At 44.9% G+C, this 19,057-nt stretch overlaps 1 protein-coding gene across 4 annotated transcripts in view; it reads left to right on the forward strand.

The window, feature by feature from the left end:
• Positions 1 to 19,057, forward strand: part of sbno1 (strawberry notch homolog 1 (Drosophila)) — a 171,729-nt gene that overhangs the window by 134,720 nt on the left and 17,952 nt on the right. The gene's annotated exons all lie outside the window — the stretch shown is intronic.

Genomic DNA, 19,057 nt, shown 5'->3' on the forward strand with positions numbered 1-19,057 from the left:
TGAGCAATGGATTAGCAATATGCTGAAAGTGGAAACAAAGCAATTTGTTTTGTAGTGAGGCTGGGTTGTAATTTACTTGTCAAAAATGCAGTGAAGCAATTAGTTTTAGCTAACTGTTGTGGTGAATACTACATTTGTGCCTGTGGCAGCATCTTAAAGATTGATAACTAACATGACATTCTGTTTTTGTGTAGAGAACATTGGGTCTGTAAAATAAGGGCTTTTCTGTTATTTTATCCATGTTCCCATCACAGTTCCATTCTGGATTTTTTTGATTTGAGTGGGTGGTCTTTAACCATTGGTGGAGTGGAGAATCCCCTTAACCTTCTATATGTTAAGCTGCTAGTATTTTTTTCGCTGTATTTATTTTCTTTATTGGATCCCATAGCCACTGACTAGATGAAGATAAAATTGAGCCCAGGCGACCTGTTTTCTGTGTCTTGGTGACTCTTGCCTGTCTGCCAGGAAAGTGTTTCCCTCTTTGATTTGTATAACCACGCTCCTGTGATACGTAGTTCAATTGACACATTGGCACTTCATCCTTACACAATTCACAACATTGTTCGTTGATATTATGACATTTTGTTGGACAGTGAACAATTTATCATGACTGCGCTTTATTCTCCGTTGATGGAAACTGGTAGAATTTGAAGCTAAACTGAGAGCAGCGCTCTTTATCTTTCTTTAATTCATTCATCGGATGTGAGCATCGCTGGCAAGACCAGCATTTATTGCTCATCCCCAAATGCTCTTGAGATGGTGGTGAATCGCCAGCTTGAATTAGTGCAGTCCAGTTGGTGTAGGTACACCCACAGTGCTCTATTAGGAAAGGAATTCCAGGATTTTGACCCAACGACAATAAAGGAACAATGATTATATTTCCAGGTCAGGATGGGCATTCTCCCAATGAACCCATTTGTATCTAGAGCTTTTGTTAGATATCCTGCAGCCGTGGAATTAGTATGTACAGTGTTCCAAATGTCAGATTCATAATACAGTAGAGAGCCAAGATGAATGCAGAAAGTGCAGAGGAGAACTAAATAGGGAATTAAAAGGGGCAGGAAATGCATGAGGTTAGATTTGCAGGTAACTGATGTCTTTTATAAAGATGTAAATAAATGGGCAGTCAAAGGCAGGGTGGGGTCAATTAGGGACCAAAATGGAGATCATCTTGTGAAAGCAGAGGGCATGGCTGTGTACTTTGCCTCCGTCTTTACAAAAGAAGAGGATGATGCCAGTGTCGCCTTCCAGTGAAGGATGAGGTCATGGAGAAATTGGATAGGATAAAAATAGAGGATGTACTAAGAAGGTTGGCAGTACTCAAAGTAGAAAGGTCATCTGGTCCAGATGGGTGCATCTTAGGTTTCTGAGGAAACTAAGGGTGGAGATGGTGGAGGTTCTAGCTGCAATCTTCCAATCGTTCGATATAGGAGTGGTGCTAGAGAACGAGAGGATTGTAAATGTTACAGCACTTTTTTTTTTAGAAAAGGGGCGAGGGAGAAACCCAGCAGCTACAGGCCAGTCAGCCTAATGTCAGTGATGGGTTATCTTTTCGAGGCATTAGTCCAGGACAAGTTTATTGTGATTTGGAAAAGTGTGGGTGAATAAATGAAAGGCAAAACTGATTGGCTAATGTCAAGTCATAGAGTCGTACAGCATAGAAACAGGCCCTTCGTCCCACCGCGTCTATTCTAACCATAATGTGTATCTATACTAATCCCACCTGCCTGCATTAATTCCATATCCCTCTATGCCTTGCTCACTCAAGTACCTGTCCAGATGCCTCTTAATGTGACTAACTTGATCAAGTTCTTTGCAACAAAGGGTTGCTAAGGGTAGTGTGTTTGTGTGTATGGACTTCCAAAAGGCCTTTGATAAAGTTCCACATAAAATTGTTAGCAAAATTGAAGCCCATAGGATTAAAGGGGCTGTGGCTGCATGGATACAAAATTGGCTAAGGAACAGAAAGCAGAGTAGTGGCAAGCAGTTGTTTTTGAGACTGCAGCGAAATACCTGGACTTGGGTATGCAAAACATAATTTCATAATTTTGCAGATGACAGACTTGAAAAGTAGACAGTGAGGAGGACAGTTACAGAGCTCAGGACAGACAGACTAGTGAAATGGGCAGACACATGGCAGATCAAATTTAGAACAAGTGTGAAGCATTTCATTTTGGTGGGAAGAATGAGGAGAGGCAATATAAACTTAAATTATATCATTTTAAAGGGGTGCAGAAACAGTTGAGACCTGGACATACATGTACACTGAGTTTTGAAGGTGGCAGGGCAAGTTGAGAAGGTTGTTAAAAGGCACACAAGGCCAATGCAGAGAAAGGGGCCCTGACTGAGAGTATGATAGATCAGGCTGTAACTCTGACTGTAGCTGTAAGGCCAAGTACAAAAACCGCTGAGAGTGCGGGGGACGTGAACAAGATACCTGAGAGTTATAGGGAGTTCTTGTTAAAAGGAAAAGTAACTCTTATCCCTCAAGTGAGGCAGCTAAACCTATAGTTATACTTAGGGATACAAGAACCAGCCAAGCTCTCTTGCTGGGGAAAGGCATAACTTTTCCATCAGAGAGCGCATTGAATGCCAAGGTTCTAGTTAATGGTACCTTTGTATCGGGTGCGCCTGGCGTGTGACCTAATGTCTGGAACAGTAACTGTAGGAGTTGTTGATAGTTTGTTTGTAGACTGAGTTGACCTACGCCTGGGGAATGATTTGGCCGGAGCGAAGGTAGTAGCTTCTCCAGTAGTCACGGAAAGACCAAGTGAAGTCAAAGAGACAGAGCAGTTACAGGAAAAGGTTCCAATAATTTTTTCTTCCTGTGTAGTGACCCAAGCAATGGCTAAACAAGCTCCATTTTCGGAGGTCAAATTGGCAGCAGACAGAGCCAAATATCTGAAACTTACTTTGGGGATTTAGATGATCAGAAGGAAATGTTCAGTAAGTCTTCTTTGATCAAGGTTCAGCAAGTCGATCCAGAGTTAAGTTAAAGCGGCATAATAGGCTTGAGCTGAGGCAAATGGAGTTCTGGAAGGCTACTAGGTTAAAAATGGGATTCTGATGAAGTGTCATAGTCATACAGCACAGAAACAGGCTCTTGGGCCTATCATGTCTGTGCCGGCCATCAAGCACCTAACTATTCTAATCCCATTTTCCAGCACTTGGTCCGTAGCCTTGTATGCTATGGCATTTCAAGTGCTCATCTAAATACTTCTTAAATGTTGAGGGTTCCTGCTTCTACCACCTCTTCAGGCAGTGCTTTCCAGATTCCAACCACACTCTGAGTGTGAAAATTTTGCCTCAAATCCCCTCTAAACCTCCTGCCCCTTAGCTTAAATCTATGCCTGCTGGTTATTGACCCCACTGCGAATGGAAGAAGTTTCTTCAAATCTAATCTATAATTTTGTATACCTCAAATAGGTCCCCCCTCAGCCTTCTCTGCTCTAAGGAAAACAACCTCTGCCTTTTCAGTCTCTCTTCATTGCTGAAATGCTCCAGCCCAGGCAACATCCTGGTGCATCTCCTCTGCACCCTCTCCAGTGCAATCACATCCTTCCTATAGTGTGGTGACCAGAACTGTACACAGTACTCCAGCTGTGGCCTAACTAGCATTTTATACAGTTCCATCATAACCTCCCTGCTCTTATATTCTATGCCTCGGCTAATAAAGGCAAGTATCCCATATGCCTTCCTAACCACCTTATCTGCCTGTGCTGCTGCCTTCAGTGATCTATGGACGAGTACAGCAAGGTCCCTCTGACCCTCTGTACTTCCTAGGATCCTACCACCCATTGTATATTCCCTTGCCTTGTTATCCTCCCAAAATGCATCACCTCACACTTCTCAGGATTAAATTCCATTTTCCACAGCTCTGCCCATCTTACCAGCGCATATTGTACTGTAATCTAAGGCTTTCCTCCTCACTATTTACGACACCACCAATTTTCGTGTCATCTGCGAACTTACTGATCAAACTCCGAAATTCACGTCTAAGTCATTAATGTACATAACAAACAGTAAGTGTTCCAGCACCGATCCCTGTGGTACACCATTGGTCACAGGTTTCCACTTGCAAAAACAACCCTCGACCATCACCCTCTGCCTCCTGCCACTAAACCAATTTTGGATCCAAATTGCCCTGGATCTCATGGGCTCTCATCTTAACCAATCACCCATGCAGGACCTTATCAAAAGCCTTACTGAAGTCCATGTAGACTACATCAACTGCTTTATCCTCATCGACACATCTAGTCAGCTCCTTGAAAAATTCAATCAAGTTAGTTAGACACGATCTCCCCTGACAAAGCCATGCTGACTATCCCTGATTAATCCCTGCCTCTCCAAGTGGAGATTAATCCTGTCCATCAGAATTTTTTCCAATAGTTTCCCAACCACTCACCGGCCTGTAATTACCTGGTTTATCCCTGCTACCCTTCTTGAATAATGATACCACGTTCGCTGTCCTCCAATCCAGTGGTACCTCTCCTGTGGCCAGAGAAGATTTGAAAATTTGTGTCAGAGCCCCTGCTATCTCTTCCCTTGCCTCACATAACAGCCTGGGATACATCTCATCTGGGCCTGGGGATTTATTCACTTTTAAGCCCGCTAAAGCAGCTAATACTTCCTCCTTTTCAATGCTAATATGTTCAAGTATATCACAATCCCCCTCCCTGATCGCTACACCTACATTGTCCTTTTCCATAGTGAACACAGCTGAAAAGTAATCATTTAAAACCTCACCTATGTCCTCCGGCTCCACACACAGATTGCCACTTTGGTCCAGAATGGGCCTTACTCTTTATCTGGTTATCCTTTTGCCCTTAATATACTTAGAAAATGCCTTAGGATTTTCCTTTATCTTGCCCACCAGTGTTTTTTCATGTCCACTCGTCACTCTCCTAATTACTTTAAGTACTCCCGTACACTTTCTGTACTCCTCTAGTACCTCCGCTGTTTTTAGTGCTCTGAATCTGCCATAAGCCTCTTTTTTTTTTTTCCTGATCCAATCCTCTATATCCCTTGACATCCAGGGTTCCCTGGACTTGTTGGTCCTACCCTTCACCTTAACGGGTACATGTTGGTTCTGAACTCACTATTTCCTCTTTGACTCCCACTGGCCTGATGTAGACTTTCCTGCAAGTAGCTGCTCCCAGTCCACTTTGGCCAGATCCTGTTTTATCATATTGAAATCGGCCTTCCCCCAATTCAGTACCTTTATTTCCGGTCCACCGTTGTCCTTTTCCATAACTAACTTAAATCTTAGTTATGGTCACTATCCTCGAAATGTTCCCCCACTGACACTTCTACCACTTGTCCGGCTTCATTCCCTAGGATTAGGTCCAGTACTGCCCCATTTCTTGTAGGACTTTCTACGTACTGACTCAAAAAGCTCTCCTGTATGCACTTTTAAGAATTCTGTCCCCTTTAAGCCTTTTGCACTAAGACTATCCGAGTTGATAGTGGAGAAGTTGAAATCCCCTACTATTATTATCCTATTATTTTTACACGTCTGAGATTTTCCTACATATCTGCTCCTGTATCTCCCTGACTGTTTGGAGGCCTGAAGTACATGCCCAGCCAAGTGATTGCCCCCCTTTTGTTAAGTTCTACCCATATGGCCTCATTTGAAGAACCTTCCAAGATATCATTCCTCCTTACTGCAGTAATTGACTCCTTGATCAACAGTGCAATGCCACTTCCTCTTTTACCCCCTCCCCTGTCTCGCCTGAAGAGTCTATATTCTGGAATATTGAGCTGCCAGTCCTGTCCCTCCCTCAACCATGTCTCTCTGATAGCAATAATAACATAATCCCATGTGCTAATCAATGCCCTCCATTCATCTGCCTTACTAGTAAGACTCCTTGCATTAGAATAGATGCTATCCAGCTTTGCATTTTTCACTTGTGCTTTAACAGCTCCATATTTGCTCTGACTTCCAGACTGACTCTCTTTCTCCTGTATTTGACTGTACATCACCCCCTACTGTACCTCCACTCTGTAACCCATTGCCCTGCCAAATTAGTTTAATCCCCCCAACAGCACGAGCAAACCTCCCAGCAAGGTGGAGACCGCCTCACAGACCTGCGGACAAGAATTGACGGTAGTTCACCAGATAGTGGTACTGCCCAAGTGTCACCAGGGAATATTAAGGATAGCCCATGAAGACCTAATCATGTATAAGTCGACATTCCAAGGTCTTTACAAGGACGTGACCAGTTTTGTCATACATGCCAGATTGTGGGAAAACCGCAACCTGCCATAAAACCAGCACCTCTAATTCCCATGCCAGTTTTTGCCGTTCGTAGACTGTGGGAGCTTTATCCAAAACAAAAGCTAGACATTAATATATACTCACTATCAAATATATGGCGGCTCGGTTTCCACAGGCCATTCCCTTGAACAATTTCCTCTTAGCAAATGAGGGTGGGCAGGTGGTTGATGTCAGTTGGGGAGCACTTTGGGACCAGTGACCATAACTCTGTTAGCTTCAAGATAGTTATGGATAAGGATAGGACTCGTCCTCAGGTTTAAGTCCTAAATTGGGCGAAGGCTAATTTCGATGGCATCAGACAGGAACTCTCAAAAGCTGAATGGGAGAGGCTGTTTAAGGTAAAGGGATGTCTGGCAAGTGGGAGGCTTTTAAAAGTGAGATAGCAAGAGTTCAGGGCTGGCATGTTCCTCTTAGATGGAAGGGCAAGGCTGGCAAGTTTAGGGAACCTTGGTTGACGAGGGATATTGAGGGTCTGGTCAAGACAAAGAAGGAGGCATATGTCAGGTATAGGCAGCTGGGATCAACTGACTCCCTTGAGTATAGGGGATGTAGGACTACACCTAAGGAAATTAGGAAGGTGTAAAGGGGCCATGAGATTTCCCTGGTGCATAAGATAAAGGAGAATCCTAAAAGATTCTATAAGTGTATTAAGAGTAAAAGGGTAGCTAGGGAGAGAGTAGGTCCCCTTAAGGATCAGTGTGGCAATCTATGTGTGGAGCCACGGGAAATGGGCGAGGTCTTAAATAGTACAAAGAACAGTACAGCACAGGAACAGGCCATTCGGCCCTCCAAGCCTGCGCCGATCTTGATGCCTGTCGAAACTAAAACCTTCTGCACTTCCGGGTTCCGTATCCCTCTATTCCAATCCTATTCATGTATTTGTCAAGATGCCTCTTAAAAGTCGCTATTTTACCTGCTTCCACCACCTCCCCCGGCAGCAAGTTCCAGGCACTCAGCACCCTCTGTGTAAAAAAAAAACAAAAAAAAAAAAACTTGCTTTGCACATCCCCTCTAAACTTTTCCTCTCGCACCTTAAATCTATGTCCCGTAGTAACTGACTCTTCCACCCTGGAAAAAGCTTCTGACTATCCACTCTATCCATGCCACTCATAACTTTGTAAACCTCTATCATATCACCCCTCCACCTCCGTCGTTCCAGTGAAAACAATCCGAGTTTATCCAACCTCTCCTCATAGCTAACACCTTCCAGACCAGGCAACATCCTGATAAACCTCTTCTGTACTCTCTCCAAAGCATCCACATCTTTCTGATAGTGTGGCGACCAGAATTGCAAGCAATATTCCAAGTGTGGCCTAACTAAGGTTCTGGACAGCTGCAGCGTGACTTGCCAGTTTTTATACTCTATGCCCCGACCGATGAAGGCAAGCATGCCGTATGCCTTCTTGACTACCTTATCCACCTGCGTTGCCACTTTCAGTGACCTGTGGACCTGTACGCCCAGATCTCTCTGCCTGTCAATACTCCTAAGGGTTCTGCCATTTACTGTATACTTCCCACCTGCATTAGATCTTCCAAAATGCATTACCTCACATTTGTCCAGATTAAACTCCATCTGCCATTTCTCTGCCCAAGTCTCCAACCGATCTATATCCTGCTGTATCCTCTGACAATCCTCATCACTATCCGCGACTCCACCAACCTTTTGTGTCGTCCGCAAACTTACGAATCAGACCAGCTACATTTTCCTCCAAATCATTTATATATACTACAAACAGCAAAGGTCCCAGCACTGATCCCTGCGGAACGCCACTAGTCACAGCCCTCCATTCAGAAAAGCACCCTTCCACTGCTACCCTCTGTCTTCTATGACAGAGCCAGTTCTGTATCCATCTTGCCAGCTCACTTCTGATCCCGTGTGACTTCACCTTTTGCACCAGTCTGCCATGAGGGACCTTGTCAAAGGCTTTGCTGAAGTCCATGTGGGCAACATCCACTGCCCTTCCTTCATCAATCCTCTTCGTCACTTCCTCAAAAAACTCGATCAAGTTTGTGAGACACGACCTCCCCTTCACAAAACCATGCTGCCTCTCGCTAATTTCATTTGTTTCCAAATGGGAGTAAATCCTGTCCCGAAGAATCCTCTCTAATAATTTCCCTACCATTGACATAAGGCTCACCGGCCTATAATTTCCTGGATTATCCTTGCTACCCTTCTTAAACAAAGGAAAAATATTGGCTATTCTCCAGTCCTCTGGGACCTCACCTGTAGCCCATGAGGATACAAAGATTTCTGTCAAGGCCCCAGCAATTTCCTCCCTTGGCTCCCTCAGTATTCTGGGGTAGATCCCGTCAGGCCCTGGGGACTTATCTACCGTAATATTTTTCAAGACTCCCAACACTACCACCTTTTTGATGACGACATGACCCAGCTTATCTACACTCCCTTCCATAGACTCACCATCCACCAAGTCCTTCTCTTTGGTGAATACTGATGCAAAGTGCACATTTCCTCTGGCTCCACACATAGTTTCCCTCCTCTGTCCTTGAGTGCGCCAACCCTTTCCCTGGCTACCCTCTTGCTCTTTATATACATATAAAAAGCCTTGGGATTCTCCTTTAATCCTGTTTGCCAAATACTTTTCATGACCCCTTTTAGCCCTCCTGACTCCTTGCTCAAGTTCCTTTCTACTGTCTTTATATTCCTCAAGGGCTTCGTCTGTTCCCAGCCTTCTAGCCCTTACGAATGCTTCCTTTTTCTTTTTGACTAGGCTCACAATATTCCTCATTATCCAAGGTTCCTGAAACTTGCCAAACTTATCCTTTCTCCTCACAGGAACATGCCAGTCCTGGATTCTAATCAACTGACGTTTGAAGGACTCCCACATGTCCGATGTTGATTTACCATCAAACAGCCGCCCCCAATCTAAATTCTTCAGTTCCTGCCTAATATTGTTATAATTAGCCTTCCCCCAATTTAGCACCTTCACCCGAGGACTACTCTTATCCTTATCCACAAGTACCTTAAAACTTATGGAATTATGGTCACTGTTCCCGAAATGCTCCCCTACTGAAACTTCCACCACCTGGCCGGGCTCATTCCCCAATACCAGGTCCAGTATGACCCCTTCCCTAGTTGGACTATCTACATATTGTTTCAAGAAGCCCTCCTGGATGCTGCTTACAAATTCTGCCCCATCCAAGCCCCTAGCACTAAGTGAGTCCCAGTCAATATAGGGGAAGTTAAAATCACCCACCACTACAACCCTGTTACCTTTACATCTTTCCAAAATCTGTCTACATATCTGCTCCTCTACCTCCCGCTGGCTATTAGGAGGCCTGCAGTAAACCCCCAGCATCGTAAATGAATACTTCTCGTCTGTGTTTACCATGGAAACTAGTGAGTTCAAGGGAGGGAACAGCGATATCTTGGAGCATATCAACATTACAAAGGAGGTGGTGTTGGAGGTTTTGAAGTGCATTAAGGTGGATAAATCCCCAGGACCTGACCAGGTGTATCCTCGGATGCTATGGGAAGCAAGGGAGGAAATTGCTGGGGCTCTGCAGAGATTTTTGTATCATCGTTAGCCACGGGTGAGGTACCGGAAGACTGGAGGATAGCTAATGTTGTGCCTTTATTTAAGAAGGGCAACAGGGATAAGCCAGGGAACTACAGGCTGGTGAGCCTTTCATCAGTGGTGGGAAAGTTGTTGGAAGGAATTCTGAGAGACAGGATTTATATACATTTGGAAAGGCAAGGTCAGATTAGGGATCGTCAGCATGGCTTTGTGCATGGGAAATCATGTCTCACGAATTTGATTGAGTTTTTTGAGGAGGTGACCAAGAAGATTGATGAGGGCAGGGTGATGGACATTGTGTACATGGACTTTAGCAAGGCCTTTTGACAGGGTCCCACATGGCAGGCTGGTCCACAAGGTTCGAACACATGGGATCCAGGGTGAGCTAGCCAATTGGATGCAAAATCGGCTTGGTGATTGGAGGCAGAGCGTGAGGCTGGTGACCAGTGGTGTGCCGCAGGGATCGGTGTTGGACCCTCTGTTGTTTGTCATATATATTAATGTCTTGGATGTGAATGTAGGGGGCATGATTAGTAAGTTTGCAGATGACACCAAAATTGGTAGTATAGTGGACAGTGAAGAAGGTTGTCTAAGGTTACAACAGGATATAGATCAACTGGGAAAGTGGGCAAGGGATTGGCAAATGGAATTTAACGCAGACAAATGCGAAGTGATGCATTTTGGGAAGTTAAACCAGGGTAGGACATTTACAGTGAATGGCAGGGCCCTGGGGAGTGTTCTTGAACAGAGTGTCTTTGGGGTGTAAATACATAGTTCCCTGAACGTGGCAACACAGGTAGATAGGGTGGTGAAGAAGACATATGGCATGCTTGCCTTCATCGGCCGAGGCATTGAGTACAAGAGTTGGGACGTCATGTTACTGTTGTACATAATGTTGGTTAGGCCGCATTTGGAGTACTGTGTGCAGTTCTGGTCACCGCACTACAGGAAAGGTGTGATTAAGCTAGAGAGGGTGCAGAAAAGATTCACGAGGATGTTGCCTGGTTTGGAGGGCTTGAGTTATAATGAGAGATTGGATAGGCTGGGTCTGTTTTCCCTGGAGCGAAGGAGCCTGAGAAGGGACATGACAGAGGTATATAAAATTGAGAGGCAAAGATAGGGTAGATAGCCAGAGTCTGTTTCCCATGGTAGGGGTGACTAAAGCTAGAGGGCATAGATTTAAGGTGAGAGGGAGGAGGTTTAAAGGGGATCAAAGGGGTAAATTTTTCTCTCAAAGAATAGTGGGTATCTGGAATGAGCTACCTGAGGAGGTGGTGGAGGCAGGAACAGTAGCGACATTTAAGAGGCATCTGGACAGGTACTTGAATGAGCAAGGCATAGAGGGATATGGAAGTAATGCGGGCAGGTGGGATTAGCATAGAAAGGCATTATGGACGTGGTGGGCCGAAGGGCCTGTTTCTATGCTGTACGACTCTCTGACTCTAAGGTAGTGGTAGAAAGGTGAACTCAGTTCTTCAGTAGTGTCATGCAGGCCCCCACCTGCCAAGACTGAGGCACACTAATTTCGCCTTATGGACATTAAATTTCAAATTGTTGCCGAGAAGAAGAGAAGGCATTCGCAATAAAGTGGATGAATTAATCACGCAAATAGATGTAAACGGGTGTGATGTCGTCGGGATTACGGAGACCTGGCTGCAGGGTGACCAGGGATGGGAAATGAACATCCAGGGGTATTCACTATTTAGGCAGGACAGACAAAAAGCAAAAGGCGGTGGAGTTGCATTGCTGGTTAATGAGGAAATTAACGCAATAGTGAGGAAGGATATTAGCTCTGACTATGTGGAATCTGTAGGGTAGATCTGAGAAACACTAAGGGGCAAAAAACGTTAGTGGGGGTTATATGTAGACCCCCAAACTGTAGTGGTGATGTTGGGAATGGCATTAAACAGGAAATTAGAAACGCATGCAATAAAGGAACATCTAATTTTGGGTGACATTAATCTGCTTGTAGATTGGGCAAATCAAATTTGTCACAATACCGTAGAGGAGGAATTCATGGAGTGTATACGGGATGGTTTTCTGGACCAATACGTTGAGGTTCCAACTGGAGAACAGGCCATCCTAGACTGGGTATTGTGTAATGAGAGGAATAATTGACAATCTAGTTGTGCGAGACCCCTTGGGGATGAGCGATTATAATAGAGAATTCTTCATGACGATGGAGTGACATAGTTGATTCTGAATCCTAATAACAGAAACTACAAAGGTATGAGGCGCGGGTTGGCTATGATGGATTAGGAAATGTTACTTAAAGGGATGACGGTGGATAGACGATGGCAAACATTCAAAGAGCGCATGGATGAACTGCAACAATTGTTTATTCCTGTCTGGCGCAGAACTATAACAGGAAAGGCAGCCAAACCATGGCTTACAAGGGAAATTGGAGATAGCATTAGATCCAAGGAAGAGGCATACAAATTTGCCAGAAAAAAGCAGCAGACCTGAGGATTGAGAGCAGTTTAGAATTCAGCAAAGGAGGACCAAGTGATTGATTAAGAAGGGGAAAATAGGGTACGAGAGTAAGCTTGCGGGAACATAAAAACTGACTAAAAGTTTCCATAGGTGTGTGAAGAGAAAAGGATTGATGAAGACAAATGTAGGTCCCTTACAGTCAGAGACAGGGGAATTTATTATGGGGAGCAAAGAAATGGCTGATCAACTAAATGCATACTTTGGTTCTGTCTTCATAAAGGAGGACACAAATATCATACCAGAAATGTTGGGGAACACAGGGCTTAGTGAGAGAGAGGAACTGAAGGAAATCAGTATTAGTATTAGTTGGGGAAATTGATGGGATTGAAGGTTGATAAATCCCCAGGGCCTGATGGTATGCATCCCAGAGTACTTAAGGAAGTGGCCCTAGAAATAGTGAATGTATTGGTGGTCATCTTCCAAGATTCGATAGACTCTGGAATAGTTCCTACAGATTGGAGGGTAGCTAATGTAACCCCACTATTTAAAAAGGGAGGTGGAGCGAAAACAGGGAATTATAGACCAGTCAGCCTGACGTCTGTAGTGGGGAAAATTCTAGAGTCCATTATCAAAGATTTTTATAGCAGAGCACTTGGAGAACCGTGGTAGAATTGGACAGAGTCAGCATGGATTTACGAAAGGGAAATCATGCTTGACAAATCTACTAGAATTCTTCGAGGATGTAAATCGTCGAGTTGATGAGGGGGAGCCAGTGGACGTGGTTTATTTGGACTTTCAGAAGGCTTTCGACAAAGTCCCACATAAGAGATTAGCGTGTAAAATTCAAGGGCGTGGGATTGGGGGTAGTGTATTGCGATGGATGGAAAATTGGTTGGCAGACAGGAAACAAAGAGTAGGAATAAACTGGTCTTTTTCCGAATGGCAGGCAGTGACTAGTGGGGTACTGCAGGAATCGGTGCTGGGACCACAGCTATTCACAATATATAATTAATTTATTTATTTAGAGATACAGCTCTGAAACAGGCCCTTCAGCCCACTGAGTCTGTGCCGACCATCAACCACCCATTTATACTAATCCTACACGAATCCCATATTCCTACCACATCCCCACCTTCTCTATATTCCCCTACCACCTACCTATACTCGGGGCAATTTACAATGGCCAATTTACCTATCAACCTGCAAGTCTCTTTTGGCTGTGGGAGGAAACCGGAGCACCCGGCGAAAACCCACGCGGTCCACAGGGAGAACTTGCAAACTCCACACAGGCAGTACACAGAATTAAACCCGGGTCGCTGGAGCTGTGAGGCTGCGTTGCTAACCACTGTGCCGCCCTAGATGAGGGAACTAAATGTAATATCTCCAAATTTGCAGATGACACAAAACTGAGTGGGAGGGTGAGTTGTGAGGAGGTTGCAGTGAGACCTCGGTAATTTGGACAAGTTAAGTGAGTGGGCAAATGCTTGGCAGATGCAGTATAACGTGGATAAATGTGAGGTTATCCACTTTGGTAGCAAAAACAGGAAGGCAGATTATTATCTGAACGGCTATAAACAGAGAGGGGAATATGCAACGAGACCCGGGTGTTTTCGTACTCAAGTTGCTGAAGGTAAGCATACAGGTGCAACAGGCGGTAAAAAAGGCAAATGGTATGTTGGCCTTCATAGCGAGCAGATTCGAGTACAGGAGCAGGGGTGTCTTGCTGCAATTATACAGGGCTTTGGTGAGGCCACACCTGGAATATTGTGTGCAGTTTTGGTTGTCTTATCTGAGGAAGGATGTTCTTGCTATAGAGGGAGTGCAGCGAAGGTTTACCAGACTGATTCCTGCGATGGCAAGACTGACATATGCGGAGAGATTGAGTAGATTAGGATTATATTCACTGGAGTTCAGAAGAGCGAAGGGGGGGGGTGGGGGGGGGGTCTCATAGAAACCTATAAAATTCTAACAGGATTTGACAGGTTAGATGCAGGAAGGATGTTCCCGATGGTGGGGGAGTCCAGAACCAGGGGTCATAGTCTAAGGATACGGGGTAAACCTTTCAGGACTGAGATGAGGAGAAATTACTTCACCCAGAGAGTGGTGAGCCTGTGGAATTCGCTACCCACAGAAAGCAGTTAAGGCCAAAGCATTGTATGTTTTAAAGGAGTTAGATATAGCTCTTGGGGCAAAAGGGATCCAAGGATGTGGGGCGAAAGCGGGAACAGGTTACTGAGTTGGATGATCAGCCATGATCATAATGAATGGCGGAGCAGGCACAAAGGGCTGAATGGCCTACTCCTGCTCCTATTTTCTGTTTCTAAGGCCTGTCACAAGGGGTTGGCAGGCCCCTGGCTAGAAAGACATTTTTGCGTATTAACAGACAGTGTTTGGGAAGAAAGGAGCTATCCCCTGCTCCAATACAATCCACAAACCGGTGTGGTCAGACTATTTGGTCACATGACTAACCTGCTTGACAGTCTGGGGTTTTTTCCGAGTTGTGCAGTTTTGTACTGAGAGCCTGCAGAGAGAAAGCAGAATGCTCCGGGACTGAAGAAGACCTGTCTGCCTTGCCTGTTCTCATCTCTTTTTCACCAGCTTCTGAATCCATTTAAGACACATGAACCCCAAAAGAGAAAAGTCTCCTACAGTGAACAAGGTTCAAGAAGAATACTGGGCCCAGCAAAAAGCCAGATCTACCAACAAGTGAGGACTATACAGTGAGATCGAAGACCTGTAACTAAAACTCTTCAGATACTGCCTCAAACTTTTTCACACTATTTCTCTCTTTTTCTGTCCCTATCTGCATGTGTGTATCGTTTATGCATGCTAGCGTGGGCACATCATGTATCCGTAGGCGTTAACTGAATTAGAGATTAAGTTTAATAAAATTTCACTTTTCTTTAAACCTAAGAAAGCCTGTTTGTGCTGGTTTCTTTGCCTTATAATTGGAAAGCAGTGAACAATGATTCACCAAGGGGGAGCTAAAAACATGATGTGTTTAAAATTAAACCCTGTTACAGTAAGGCCAGGTGAAGGCTGAAAGGGAACTCTAGACCTCTTTCCCACCTGGTCGTAACAGAAATTTGGGTGCTAGCGTCTGGAATTAACCCACAGACAAATGAGAAATTGGAAGTGGGAAGCCAAATTGTTCCCAATCAAAAAAGAAAGCATGATTTCAATGCAGATTTTCTTGTGTTTGTGTGTGCTTGAATACTAACATGTCTGCAATTGAAGCTAGCAGCTCTCCAAGCCAGGGTGAAGAAACTTGGGATAAGTTAAAAGCACTGTCTATGGAGGATTTGAGTAATTTGGCTGAGCAGTGTGGGATCGCTGCTAGTTGCAAGGCTAGGAAGTCTGAACTAGTGGCCAACCAATTTCCCTTTTTTTTTAAGAGGGAGCTTTACCCTGTTTCTAACACTTTTTTTTACTCTGTATCTAACCCAGTTTTTTTTCTTTTTTATAAGGTGACCTTACCATTTTCCTTTGAATCTGAAGAAGCAGAAACAGGGTTAGAAGCAGACTCCGACAGGGTATTGTTAGCAAAGATACAATTGGAACAGAGGAAACTTGAATTTGAGGAAAGAGAGGGAGAAAGAGAGAGCCTTCCAGAAAGAACGTGAAGAGCAAGAAAGAGCTTTCCAGAAGGAATGTGAAGAAAAAGAGAGGAGAGAGAGCAAGAATGCGAAGAGAGTTGAAGCGGCTTGAGTTAACTAGGAGGCGATGAGTAACCACAGCGAAAGCATGACCAATATGGAGGAGCTTAATTCAAGGCTGTATACAGAATTGTTAAAAGCTCATCTAATCCCAAAATTCAATGAGGAAGATGTGGAGGAATTTTTTTTGTCTCTTGAGAAACTGGCAAGGCAGCTAAAATGGCCAGCTGAGACCTGGTCTTTTTTACTATAAAGCAAGCTAACTGGAAAATCCCATGAGGTTTATTCCCTGTTGCCAGATGAGAGTTCATCAAGTTATGAACTGACAAAAAATGCTATCCTCAGGGCATATGAATTAGTGTCCAAAACCTGTCGCCAAAAGTTTAGAATCCTCAAGAAGCAAGCTAATCAAACTTATCTGCAGTTTGTAAGAAGTAAGCAGCTGACTTTTGACCAGTGGCTGAGGGCTGTTAAAGTGCAGCTCAGTTATGAGAATCTCAGAGAAGTACTTCTGTTAGACCAATTTAAAAACACTCTCCCACTCTCTGTAAAGACTCATGTAGAGGAGCAGCAGGTTGAGAGAGCCCGGCAAGCAGCCGTTCTAGCTGATGAGTTTGCTTTAATTTAGAAGTTGGTTTCCCAGGGGAGAAACTTTCCTGATCACCGCAAATCTGAAAAGGGCAAAGGGTGGGAAGTTGATTGAAGCCCAGGCAGTCCTGGGAGCGAAAGGAAAGAAGGAGACAGAGGGGCCCCTCCTCTAGCCAAAAAGGTGCTGTCAGCAAGAGTGAGACCTGTGTGCTTCTCTTGTAATAAAGCAGGGCATTTAAAGGCTGACTGCTGGAAACTAAAGGGAAAGCTGGTAGGATTGATCAGGGCACACCCACTCAGTGAAGAAGACACTGTGATGGAAAGCACAGCAAAACAAGCTGTGGCTTTAACTGCAGTAAGAGTGAGGCCCAGGATGCTTACTACTGCAAGTGTAGGAAAATTTATTAGGATCCCTGAAGGTGATCAGGGTTTTGTGTTTGAAGGCAACGTAACCTCGAGTGCGCCCAGCAAACCCATAGTGATTCTCAGGGACATGGGGCCACTAGATCCCTTTTACTGGCAAATGGCCTGACATTTCCCCCAGAGAGTGCAGTGAACACCAAAATGGTGGTGAATGTTATTGTAGGGCAGTGTACGCCTGTACCTGTACACCGAATGCACCTGGAGTGCGACCCAGTTTCGGGACCGGTGAGCATAGGGATTGTACCTAGTTTGCCTGTGGACGAGGTTGACCTGCTCCCAGGTAATGATCTGGCAGGAGTGAAGGTGGTCACCCCCCTCCCTCCCCCGCAGTAGTGAAAGCAAGACTGCAGGAGGTCAGAGAGACAGAGCCCCTGCAGCTTCCCTGAATATGTAGTGAATCAGGCCATGATCAAACCAGCTACCCCAGAGGAGACTGAATTAGCACTGCAGGCAGATGACCAGGTCTGCCTGTCCGAGACTTTCTTTGGAAAGTTAAAGGACCCAAGGAATTAATTAAATGGATTTTCCCTAGCTGAGGCTTAGCGAGCTGACCCAGTATTACGGAGGTTTGCACAGGTTTCCCAGTCTGAAAGTGAAGCAGAGGGAGTCCCTGATTGCTGCTGTTTAAAGAATGAGGTACTGATGAGGAAATGGAGTTCTCCTCACAGACCTGAGAGCAAGGAGTGGACAGTAGTTCACCAGAATGTGGTGCCACAGAGGTACTGGAGAGAAATATTAAGGGCCCACGAGACGACGGTGACTGTAGATGCCGGTATACGAAAGACCAAAGCCCGCATAAGACAGCAGTTTGATTGGCCAAAATTCCATAAAGATGTGGCGGAGTACTGCAAGAGTTGCCACATGTGCCAGGTTGAGGGGAAACCCCAACCGACAGTGAAATCTGCACCCGGAAGACCTGTACTACTGTTAGGAGGACCCTCCAGCAGAGGGCAGGTTAACTGTGAAGGACCCCCATCAAGAACAAAAGGGGGCAGGCTGGCAAAAGATTAGACGGGGAAGGGGAAAAAGTGACCAAGAGGACAGGTGAAAGGAAGTCAGGGAGGAATCCCAGATGAAAACCTCCACTGTCCGGTCAGCCAACCCCAAAAAATGTGAAACATCAGACCCCGCATCCTCCTATATAAATGCAGACACTAGAAGCACCCCAGCAGAGGTGCTGACAGCATTTACAGGAACCTGCAGAGACAAAGGAAGACCTCAAGGGGGCAGAGAGACCATGCGGGTGATGCCTTACCTAGTCGAAGTGCCACAGGGAGTGCAGCAGAGTCTGCACAAATACCTGCAGGCAGGACTGTCCCAGAGAACCAAAGGGGAGGTCAACCAAGAATCCTCCCTCACAGTCTGATAAAAAAGGGAACCACCCATCCCCTGAAGTCAAAAGCCTTTGCATGACTGAGCAAAGCACTGAGAGTTCAGGATAGACCCGCCCATGACTGTCTCTTTTGGGGGGGAAAAAAGAACTCCAACTTGGGGCTAATTAAATGTAACTCCTCCCCGCCCCCTTCAGCAGGAACAAAAACCCTAGGCAGTCATGGAAATGGGCAAACTGAAGAAAAACTTCCCCAACGAACCACATGGTTATGGGATGCCAAAAAAGGGAAATTTTAGCAGTGTAGCTGCTCCACTGACAGATTTGCGACAAAAAAAAAGCCAAAATAGTGCTGTCAGGAGGATGCCAGGCATCTTTGGAGAGGCTTAAAGCCATTTTGATCAATGAACCATTGTTGCCTGCCTCAAATTTCACAAAGCCCTTCAAGGTAGCCATTGATGCTCATGACCTGGGGGCTCCCCCAAGCCTTTGTGGAAAAACACAAAAACTAGAATGCCAGACTATTTCGACGGAGTTTACTATTGCAGCCCTATCAGTTAAAGATTATTCACATTGCGGGGAAAAATAATATGATTGCTGATGCTTTGTCTAGAGTTTAACTTTGCTTTGAGTTTTGAATACAAAGACAGTAATGGGCATAACTAGTACAGGTAAAAAGTGAATGAGTGATTGTGTAAACGTGTTTTAATATTATTTCATCATTTTTTTTCACTTTGTAATGAAACGCATTTTAAAATCGTGTTTCATTCCTCCAAGGATGGAGGTGTTAGGAAAGTGCCTGCATTTTGAAATT

Source organism: Heterodontus francisci, chromosome 23, assembly GCF_036365525.1.
Source record: "Heterodontus francisci isolate sHetFra1 chromosome 23, sHetFra1.hap1, whole genome shotgun sequence".
Lineage (NCBI taxonomy): Eukaryota > Metazoa > Chordata > Chondrichthyes > Heterodontiformes > Heterodontidae > Heterodontus > Heterodontus francisci.